We start from the raw sequence: 11,784 nt of genomic DNA on the forward strand, positions 1-11,784 counted from the left end.
TTGCTGGCTCATGCCATCCACATAACAACAGGGCCTGTGCTACTGGCTGAGGCCAAATACATTTCACCAGGGCCTGTGCTAATCGTTGATGCCATCCACATTATACCAGCGCAAGTGGTGCTGTCCAAAACCGTTGATTCCATTCACATTTCACCACGGCCAGTGTTGTTGGATGAGGCCATCCACATTACACCTGGGCCTGTGGTGCTGATCGATATCATGCACATTTCCCAGGGCCAGTGGTGTTGGCTAAGGCCATTCACATTACACCAGAGACAGTGCTTCCTGTGAGGCCATCTTAACCAAACCAGGGACTGTGCTTTTGGCTGAGGCCATCCGCATTACATCAGGGCCTGTGATGCCGACTTCTACCATCCACATTACACCAGGGCCAGTGCTTGCTTTGAGGACATCTTCAAACCACCAGGGCCTCTGCTGCTCGTTGATGCCATCCACATTACGCCTGGGCCTGTGGTGCTGACCGATATCATGCACATTTCACCAGGGCCAGTGGTGTTGGCTAAGGTCATTCACATTACACCAGGGCCTTTGCTACTGGCTTAGGACATTTACATTACACCAGGGTGTGGTCATGGCTGAGGCCAACTACATATCACCAGGGCCTGTATTGGTGCCTGATCCCATCGACAATATACAAAGGCCTGTGCTACTGGCTGATGCCATCCACATTTCACCAGGGCCAGTGTCGTTGGATGAGGCCATCCACATTACAGCAGTGCCTGTGCTACTCGTTGATTCCATTCACATTACACCAGGGCCTGTCGTGCTGGCCAATACCATCCACATTTCAACAGGGCCAGTGTTGTTGGCTGATGCCATCCAGCTTACACCACTGCCAGTGCTTCCTGTGTTGCCATCATCACCACATCAGGGCCTGTGATACTCATTGCTACCATCCACATTTCACCAGGGCTTGTGTTGCTGGCTGATGCGATCCACAATTCACAAGGGCCTCTGCTACTGGCTGAAGACATTCACATTACACCAGGACCTGTGGTGCTGGCCAATACCATCGATATTTCACCAGGGCCACTGTTGTTGGCTGAGGCCATAAACTTTACATCAGGGACAGTGCTTCCTGTGAGGGCATCTTCACCACACCAGGGCCTGTACTGTTGGCTGAGGCCATCCACATCACACCAGAGCCTTTGGTGCTGGCCAATACCATCCACATTTCCCAAGGGCTTGTGTTGCTGGCTGATGACATCCACAAAAAACAAAGGGACTGTGATACTGGCTGATGCCATCCACATTACACCAGGGCCAGTGGTGTTGGCTGATGCCATCCACATTTCACCAGGGCCACTGTTGTTGGATTAGGCCATACACTTTACCCCAGGGACAGTGCTTCCTGTGAGGCCATCATCACCACACCAGGGTCTGTGCTTTTGACTGAGGACATTCACATTACACCTGGGCCTTTGGTTCTGGCCAATACCATCCACATTTCACCAGTGCCAGTGTTGTTGGCTTACGCCATCCACATTACACCACTGCCAGTGCTTCCTGTGAGGCCATCATCACCACACCAGGGCTTGTGTTGCTTCTGATGCAATCCACAATATACAAGGTTTCTGTACTACTGGCTGAGGCCATCCACATTACACCAGGGCCAGTGGTGCTTCCTGTCAGGCGATCTTCACCACACAAGGTTCTTTGCTGTTCGCTGAGGCCATCCACATTACACCAGGGCCTGTCCTACTGGGTGAGGACATTTACATTTCACCAGGGCCTGTGTTGGTGGCTGATCCCATCCACAATATAAAAAGGCCTGTGCTACTGGATGATGCCATCCACATTGCAACAGGGCCACTGCTCCCTGTGAGGCCATATTCACAACACCAGGGCCTGTGCTGCTTGCGGATACCAACCTCATTTCACAAGGGCCTGCGTTGCTGGCTCATGCCATCCACATAACAACAGGGCCTGTGCTACTGGCTGAGGCCAACTACATTTCACAGGGCCTGTGCTAGTCGTTGATGCCATCCACATTATACCAGCGCAAGTGGTGCTGTCCAAAACCATCCACATTTCACCAGGGCCAGTGTTGTTGGATGAGGCCATCCACATTACACCACTGCCAGTGCTTCCATTGAAGCCATCATCAACACACCAGGGCCTGTGGTGCTGGATAAGCCCATCCACATTACACCAGGGCCTGTGCTTCCATTGAGACCATCATCAACACACCAGGGCCTGTGGTGATGGATGAGGCAATCCACATTACACCAGGGCCTGTGCTACTTGTTGATACCATCCACATTTCACCAGGGCCATCCAACAGTGGTGTTGGCCGAGGACATCCAAATTACACAAGGGCCTGTGATGCCGGCTTATACCATCCACATTTCACCAGGGACAGTGAGGCCATCTTCACCACACCAGGGCCTTTGCTGTGGGCTGAGGCCATACACATTACACCAGGGCTTGTGATGACGGCTTCTACCATCCACATTACACCAGGGACAGTGCATCCTGTGAGGCCATCTTCACCCAACCAGGGCCTCTGCTGCTTGTTGATGCAATCCACATTACACCTGGGCCTTTGATGCCGGCTTCTACCGGTATCACAGGCCGGTAGTGTCATGGTCCTGGGTCGTGTGACCCAGTGTGTTATGCTTAACCTATTTTGATGTTTATTGTTTGCTTAGGTTCTTTAAGGTAGTCCAGCCCTTTTTGTAATTATGTCACCCTTGCATTACGTCTCCCTTGCCCTTCGTGTGTGTTAGGTATTTTAGTACCATGGGAGCATTTACTGGATATTGTTTTATAGTGACATCATGCAGGAAAACTCTGTCATTCAATAAGGCCCCTTTGTTTCAGTGTTTTTCTCTTTGACCCAAGAATTGATGTGTGAGAATCACAGGCTGGTACAAGGTTGAAATACCACAGAGATCACTCCCTCAGCTACATTAGTTTCTTAATCTTTTAGACGCCTGTTGAAGGCCAAATGGTTTGTTTCAGATTTCACTAATGTAAGAACTCTTCGTTTTGTGCCTTGAAAATATGTCGCTGAGATAATCACAATTGTAGCTGAACTAATAAACTACACAAAGGATGCTTCTTCACCCAAGGGCAGGAAGACGCTCCCTTATCTTGGTCTGTACCGGTTTGAACTGGGAAAGCTGACACACGAACCTTTTTTCATCTATATAAACTGCTGTGTATCAAATAAACCTTTGAGTTGATTTGGGAAGGCAACCTGAAGCAGTCTGTGTTTCCTTGTTCTCCCAAGCTGCTCCCGGCGCTGTAACTAACCCAGCTGAACGGCATACCTGAGTGTTACTTTAAATAATTAGGAATCTTAGAAGGAAAGGACAAAACTCTGCTTATCGCTCACGCCACGGAGGAAACCCGGGACGGCAATTTCCTTCAATTTTGGTGTCAGAAGTGGGATGGCTGACAGAAGGTAAATATGCGTCTTTCATATTTATATAAAGACCTATTATACCTCTCTCAGTGATCGATCCATAAAAAAACGGGATATGCTGACGAAGTTTCACTTAGTGATCCAGAGAGATACACTGACTGACTTCCTCAGTCCCCGAATAAAGTAAATTAACCCTTGTGTGGTGTTGGTGGACACAGGAAGTTGCCTGTTGTCTTGAATATTTTAATTTTGTTTAAGTTGCTCACTCAGAAAGAGTGACACAGGAAGTTGCCTGTTGTCTTAAATACTTCTCGTTAAGTGAGAAGTTGCTCACCAAAGAGTGACACAGGAAGTTGCCTGTTGTCTTAAATACTTCTCGTTAAGTGAGAAGTTGCTCACCAAAGAGTGACACAGGGAGAAGTTGAACGGGTCTCACAGACCCGATTACCATACAAGGGTTAAAAGCAGTAAATTAAAAGCAGAAAGACACAGGAAGTTGCCTGTTGTTTTACGAGAAGTTGCTCGTTAAGCGAGAAGTTGCTCGCTAAGTGAGAGTTGCTCACACAAACAAAAAATTGCTAGCAATAAATTTAAAGTGACCTCAGCTGTGCCGCAGCGAAAATACTAACCTAAATCCTCCTAGCGTGTAAACCCCTCTGGAAATCACTGAACATGGGTCAGAATTATTCAAAGACCACAGACAGGTCCGATAAAAAAATCTAAAGTACCTGTAAAACCAAAAATTAATAAAATACAAAATAAAGTCTCAAATAACGGCTCAGTATAACTCCCATTTCCGGTTACGTGTAACCTACGTCCGCGAATCGGTGAAGACGTCCATGATCACGTATCCAGAACATGCGGGAGTGCTTATGTGACTGACTTTGTTTACAACTTAAGAAGTTCAATGCATTCTAATTTCTTTTCGGAGCCTTATCCCGAACGATTATCGCCAGAAAACAGGTCAGTAGAAATGTTGAATATCATTTGTGATAAGAAAAGTAGTCTGCTTAAAAAGTCCTGTAGAAAATATATGATAGAATGCCGCGACGTGATGCATCAAATGTTACCGCTATGGACAAAAGGAGGGTAAATAATGACAAAGTCGCCGATTTCTTTAAGAATCTAAAGAAATTCCTGCTAACAATGTCCAGAGACAAAAGTGACTTAAATGCAGTAACTATGTGTAAACAGAAGCCTGATGAATCTATCCTAGTATTCATAAAACGCTTTATGCACTGTTGGACAAGCTAGAGGTGCAAATTCAGCTCAGTTTTCCAGCAGCCGCAGACACCCAAGGCAAAAATGAATTTGTGTATTTCATTTAACATAAAGGGTGAAATGTTTGCTGACACTGATAACAGCTTATGTTTTCTCTGCCCTATGTACCGACATGATGGAGAAGGAACATCCTCTGTGTCAGCTGGACCCTCAGCAGAGAATGAACTCAACATCCTTTTTGTCCGGTACTCTATGTCACACACTGTGCCAAAAAAACAAAAAAAAACAAAAAAAAACGTGTACAGACGCCACTAACAGGTAATCCCATGACTGGGAGCCACACTTTTGTTTCTCTCACACTGTTCAACAACATGATAACTGCTCACACAAGTGAAGGTCAAACAGTGATTTTGTCACATAACTCAGACATAGTTTATGACATAACTACACCATGTCGTCACATAGATCTAACCTACCCTATCCACTGTACTATTTCTGCAGTTACATTGCCAGCTGAATACCAGAATATGACATTGTGGTCTAAAAGTGAGAATGATATAGGATTTATTGACTGCATACCTTATCACGTACACCTATTAAAACACAACAAGCAGTATATGTCAAGCAGCATCCCATTTCCACGGAAAAAGCCGCAGCCCTAGATGTCATGATAGGAGATTTATTGACTACAGGAGTAATAAAGCCCACACTCCTGTCAATCCTGTGCCAAAGCCTAACAAACCTGGCGTATGGCGTTTCATACAAGACTTGAGGCAAATTAATGCAGTCAACATTCCTCTGCCACCTCTCGTTTCAGATGTTCACAGCATATTGACATGCATTGCATACACATTTTACCGTGGTGGATTTATGCTCCACTCCTTTTTCTCAGTACCTGTGACACACAGCCGTTATTTGCATTCACACATAGAAATAAGCAGTACACTTGGACTCGTTTGCCCCAAGGCATGATAGACAGCTCTGCTGCTTTCTCAATGGTGCTTCACTCCTCCAGGGCTGCACCCTGATCCACATGTGGATGACCTCCTCCTCTGTGCTGAAAGTGAAAAACTATGTCAAACTGCTACACACATGCTTCTCCAGCACCTCCAAAAGACTGGCCACAAAGCATCAGCAAAGAAAATGCAGTACTGTCAGACTTCTGTTCAATATTTGGGATTCACACTGTCTCACGGAAAACGTTCCATGACTGCAGACAGGGTCAAAGCTGTGACCTCCGTCCCTCGTCCCACTACACAGAAGGAAATGTTGTCCTTCCTAGGCATGGTGAACTATTGCAGACAGTGGATACCAGACTGTTCTTTTCATGACCACATTCTGCGTGACTGTTGTAAAAAAAAAAAAGACAAGCCTCCTCGAATACTGTGGTCCACAGAAATGACTGCCTCTTTCAATGCATTACAGGGAGTGCTGACCTCCGCCACTCAAAGGTGCTGCCTAAATTGTTCAGGAATGCCGGCCTGCCTGAGGGCAGTAGCAGCTTGCTCTATCATGATAAGGGACTGCGGGAAGCTCACACTCTCACATGACACTATTCTACACACCAATCACCAGGTCACGACCATTGTAGCAAACATAACTAAACAACATATGCAAATCTCACTATAAAAGCGAGCAGCACACCTGATTCGCCAGCACATTTATTGATCCTATGCTGTGTTCTTCTGACCGACAGGATGGCTCAGACAGGCTTGACGTTCATGACTGCATGACACGTATACAGGAATCCACAGCACCATGTCCAGATTTAGAGCAAACACCTATCTCAGACTCAGCCACGGTTTATGTGGACGGGTCCTGTTCAAGGCCGAATGACAACTCATTTCTTTGTGGCTATTCAGTGGTAACAGTGCCTGACATCATACTAGAGGCTCACTCATTACCATTTCACTCAGCACAAAAAGCAGAGCTCATGGCTTTAATACGCGCCTGTGAGCTACATTTGGATAAGCATGTGACAATTTACGCACACAGCCGCTATGCATTTGGCGTTGTGCATGACTTTGGCACATTGTGGAGACAGAGAGGATTTAGATCTGCTGATGGAAAATAAATTGCTAAATTCTGATTTTGTTCAAAGACTTTTTCAGGCTATACAGCTGCCATCGGCCGTTGCAGTTGTAAAAACGAAAGGACACAGTACAGCTGACACAGACGAAGCAACAGGTAATGCCTTAGCAGACGTGACAGCCAAGGCTGCAGCTGCATCACAGCTCCCACCGCCGCAGGAAGTATTATCTGTGCCCCTACAGCTGCCACTTGTTACACTCCCAGACTATTTAGACACAAATGTTGATTTAAAATTCATACAAGAGCAAGCCTCTGCATAGAATAATGACTGTACCTTAGATGACAGAGATGGCTTATACAAAATCTTAAGGGTTTGATTGCCCTCCCATATTCCCTGATGCCAGTCCTTGCCCGACATTTTCACTGTGTGAGTCATGTCGGACAAAGAGGGGTAATAGGGGCAATAAAATCAAGATTTGTAATTGAGAAAACATCACATGCAGTAAAAAGCATATTAGCAACCTGCCTAACATGTGCACGAACTAATGTAGGAAAATCAAAAGCGAAACATCAGCATTTACCACAACCAGATTTTCCATTTCATACATTACAAATTGATTTTACACAAATGCCAGCGCAAGGAAGTATCAAGTACTTACTGGTAATAGTGGATCAATTTAGTAAATGAGTAGAAGCTTATCCAACCTCAAAAGAAACTGCAGAAGTAGTCTGTCAAAAGTTGAGCAATGAAATAATACCCAGATTCGGAATACCTCACCAAATTAACAGTGATAGAGGACCTTCATTCACATGACAAGTAATTAAAAAATGTGCTAAAACTTTAATGACCTGGGTCAAATTACTTACTCAAGTCCTGTGTGAGATTAGAATGACTCAATCTGCAGTAACCAAATTATTTCCATTTGAAATAAGACTGTTTCCAACACCATGGTCAGCTTCCAGAGGGGCACCGCTAGTAGAAGGTGATGTATATTGCATTGTCCACTGATGTTCACAACCTGGTAGAAAAACTGAATAATAACTATCAGAAAGTTTGTCTCTCTCAGCTTTTCCCCTCCACAGTTCCACCAGTGGAGACAAGGAGACGCATGTTGGAGAAGCCACTAAAACCAAGGACTCTCTGGGAGGCCGCGCGTGTTCCAGCCCCAGACTGTACTGGCAGTGACGAAGAACCAGCATCCTCACAGACGGACAACCTCAGTGGATTCATGCCAGCAGGGTTAAGACCAGCCCAATCGGACCATCTCAGGCGTCGGATCAAGCAGACGACATCTCCGGCGAGCCAGCGCCCGGAACTAGAGCAAATAAACACACGGGTAGACGACATCTCAGGCGAGCCAGCGCCCGGATCCAATGTACACACACACACAATCACTGATTAACACACAACGCCTGAAAGAGCCAAGACTCAGAGAGCTCTTTGATGCTTCACCTGAACAACAACAAGGTACTCAAACATCCAGCAGGAACAGAAAGCCAAAAGTACCACATGATGTCTAACCTGATAAAGCCAGACTCATTTCATCCTGATAATGGAGAAAATGAAATGCCCATTGTCATCATACGACGCTTATTCAATGTCTCTCGAACCTGGGACCAGGCCAGGAGACAACTGAAGAACTGTTTTTCTTATATACTTTCTTATATATTTAGGTTATTTATCATATCTATCGCATTAACCTTAGGATTTCTCTTTGCTATTTTGTATTGTAAACTGCAACCATGTTCACATTTCTGCAGGTCATATTTTGCTGACTATACCTCATGCTCCATTTTGCAAGACACCTACTTAATGCACTCCTCACGCTCCCTAAAATCAGTAAATAGCAACATAGACGCCACTAATAAACCATCTTATGCGCCCTCTAGAACAGGAGCTAACGCCTGGTATGAAAATGCCAGAACAGCCGCTCGTGATTTAGGAAACAGTAACTGTTATGTCTGTTCAAAGGCTAATCCAGAACAGGTAATAGTAGGATACCCCATATCCGGTTTCCCCCTCACTGAGGGACTAGAGAAAATCGGCGGAGATAATGCTCTCTTTAAAGACACTTTACAGTTGACTCTGAGCCCTCTCGACTGCCTACTTAGACACACACACACACCAACTAACCCTGAGACTCCATTAGGCGAATTATTGAAGTTATCTAATGACACCGCAGGGATCTGCGCCCCAATGAAACGCCCTAAGAATAGGTTAAAGCCCTCACTGCCCTTAGGACAGATCCCTCTCCATTTTAATACTAGTATGATATGTCTGCGCAGACTAAAGTTAACTGGCCCAGACACACACATAGATTATACAAAGGATAACTATACATTCTTCTCTGACTCCCCAGGTGCACGCTGTAATGAGACATGGCTAGCTGTCTCTGTGGCTGAAGTTGTATCATATCTGGAGGAACACACACACAGTTCAAGTTCGAGCAGAGAATCGATCATTGTTCCCCCAGACGGTGTATTAAATGACACTGACTGGGGGGAGTTAGTTAAATCACACATGGTCACGCGCCTAACTAGACCAATCCCACATGCTTATTGGTTGTGCAATAATACTCTTAGATTAGCTTTACCTGTTAATTGGACCGGTACCTGTGGTCTAGTAACCGTTGATGTATGCTGTACTTTCATTCCCAATAATACCGCCCCTAACGGTTCATTCACACAAGCTATGAATAAACTTGAAGCATTGCAGATAGAACTAATTGCCAATACAGGTCACGGTCAGTGGCTAGACAAGTGGATGCAGGACACGTTTGGAAAATGGAAGGAACTCATTGTAGCCTTTGTAACAGTTGTAGCATGTATTATTTTGTTTTTGATGATTATTGCCTGTTGTGTGATACCCTGTGTACGCTCAATGATAACCCGTATAGCTACTAGTACAGCTACTTCAATGTATTTGCAATTAGCACAAATTGATCCTGAGGATGTGCCAGATGTTACCAATGATGTTCCTGATGTGTATGTTGAACATTAGGTTGTGAACTATTACATTTTATGATTTGCTTTTTATATTATGTTATTACATTTGTGATTTTTCCTTTCTATTTGAGTTATTATTTTTTTAAAAATAATAATAAAAAAAGAGTGGAACTGTTAGGTATTTTAGTACCATGGGAGCATTTACTGGATATTGTTTTATAGTGACATCATGCAGGAAAACTCTGTCATTCAATAAGGCCCCTTTGTTTCAGTGTTTTTCTCTTTGACCCAAGAATTGATGTGTGAGAATCACAGGCTGGTACAAGGTTGAAATACCACAGAGATCACTCCCTCAGCTACATTAGTTTCTTAATCTTTTAGACGCCTGTTGAAGGCCAAATGGTTTGTTTCAGATTTCACTAATGTAAGAACTCTTCGTTTTGTGCCTTGAAAATATGTCGCTGAGATAATCACAATTGTAGCTGAACTAATAAACTACACAAAGGATGCTTCTTCACCCAAGGGCAGGAAGACGCTCCCTTATCTTGGTCTGTACCGGTTTGAACTGGGAAAGCTGACACACGAACCTTTTTTCATCTATATAAACTGCTGTGTATCAAATAAACCTTTGAGTTGATTTGGGAAGGCAACCTGAAGCAGTCTGTGTTTCCTTGTTCTCCCAAGCTGCTCCCGGCGCTGTAACTAACCCAGCTGAACGGCATACCTGAGTGTTACTTTAAATAATTAGGAATCTTAGAAGGAAAGGACAAAACTCTGCTTATCGCTCACGCCACGGAGGAAACCCGGGACGGCAATTTCCTTCAGTGTGTTTATGTCTGTGTGTCTTGTACTGTCAAGTTCATGCTGTCAGTTATGTCACCTCCCCCTGTACTACGTCTCCCCGGTTCATGTCTCATGTTTCCTGTTTTACTTTGAAGGCCTGCATTCACTGTCTGTGTATTCAGCTCACTCCTCCTGTCCTGTCGTTAAGTTCATGTGTGTCAGCTGCGTTCCCATGTGTGGCCACTTCCCCTGATCATCCCTCATGTGTATTTAGTCTCTGTGTTTCTTACAGTCTGTGTCGCGTCGTCTGTGTTATCTCCCCTACCCCTTGTCATAGTTTCCAAGCATTAACTAGTCCTAGTTTGTACTTTGTTTAGCCATAGTTTTCCCAGTCTATGTTCAGGTTTTCCCTCAGTTGCTTTGCTGCCTTGTTCCTTAAGTTTTCGGCCCTAAATAAAGGCTCGCCTTCTGTTAAGTCCGGTTTTTGTGTCCTCACCTCTGTTTGCTCTTGGGTCCTCCACTCACTCCACACGGTCTGCCCCGGTGGCCCGTGACAGTACGACGCGACCAGTATGGACCCAGCGACACAGAGAAGGGAGGTCGTTCAGGCAGTGGAAGCGCTATGCTGTCAGTGGATGCAGCGTTCCGGGGAGGAGGATACGGAGGAGTTGCTTCACCCATTGCGGGTGAGCGTAACCGTGTTCCCCTGGCTATGGGAGGCGCTACCCCCCCTGATTTCTGATTACCTCCGCACCATCCTCCAACCCCATCCTCAGGAGCAGGCGCCCAGCGCACGGGCTGCGTCACCACCGTTCCGCTGTCACGCAACTTCCCCATCACCGCCTCCACCATCTTGCGGCTCCGGGGTGATTAAGGTTGGCTCACTGAGACTCGGGCGCATCCTGGGGTCGCTACCATCCATTCCTTCGTACACGAGCCGCTCACCCTCGCCGTTTCGTTCGGACTTCGCTTCTCCAGCCTCCTTTCTGGCATGGATGTGGTCGGAGGACGAGGAGCCAGCCGTCACGGCTATCAATGTTGTGTCAACAGCCGCTGCTAGGAGGAAGCGGCGCCCTCGTCGCCGCCGCACGTCAGCGCAGCCAGAGTCCGGGGTGTCGTCAGAGCAGTCGCCTGGGCTGGAACCGCTGGCCGAAGTCGCCTCCGAGTCCGCGATTTTCGGCTCTGAGGAGATGTCCCCACAAATCACTGCCCAGGACGTTGCTGAACGGGAGCAGGTGGTTCTCGCGGAGCTGGAGGAGAAGCTCCGGTGGAAGCCGTGGCTGACCCCCGACTATGAGCAAGTCTTTCGGGGAACGCGCCTGGCTCTTGGGGGCCCGCGGAGCTGCCAGGGCCTGCCCCCTTTCACTTCCCCTGCAACCGGAGCTTCCGTCACCGCGTCGCCTTCAGGGAAG

At 46.3% G+C, this 11,784-nt stretch overlaps 1 long non-coding RNA gene across 2 annotated transcripts; it reads left to right on the forward strand.

Moving 5' to 3' along the window:
* The first annotated feature begins 2,750 nt into the window (after window positions 1-2,750).
* LOC143414954 (uncharacterized) lies at window positions 2,751-10,239 on the forward strand. Of its 2 annotated transcripts, none has more exons than XR_013095565.1 (2): window positions 2,751-3,430; window positions 7,711-10,239. It is a non-coding gene; the product is annotated as an uncharacterized LOC143414954 (long non-coding RNA). The 2 variants fall into 2 exon arrangements; XR_013095564.1 differs by lacking the exon at window positions 2,751-3,430 and adding an exon at window positions 3,437-4,354.
* The last annotated feature ends 1,545 nt before the right edge of the window (window positions 10,240-11,784 follow it).

This window comes from Maylandia zebra, linkage group LG23, assembly GCF_041146795.1.
Source record: "Maylandia zebra isolate NMK-2024a linkage group LG23, Mzebra_GT3a, whole genome shotgun sequence".
Lineage (NCBI taxonomy): Eukaryota > Metazoa > Chordata > Actinopteri > Cichliformes > Cichlidae > Maylandia > Maylandia zebra.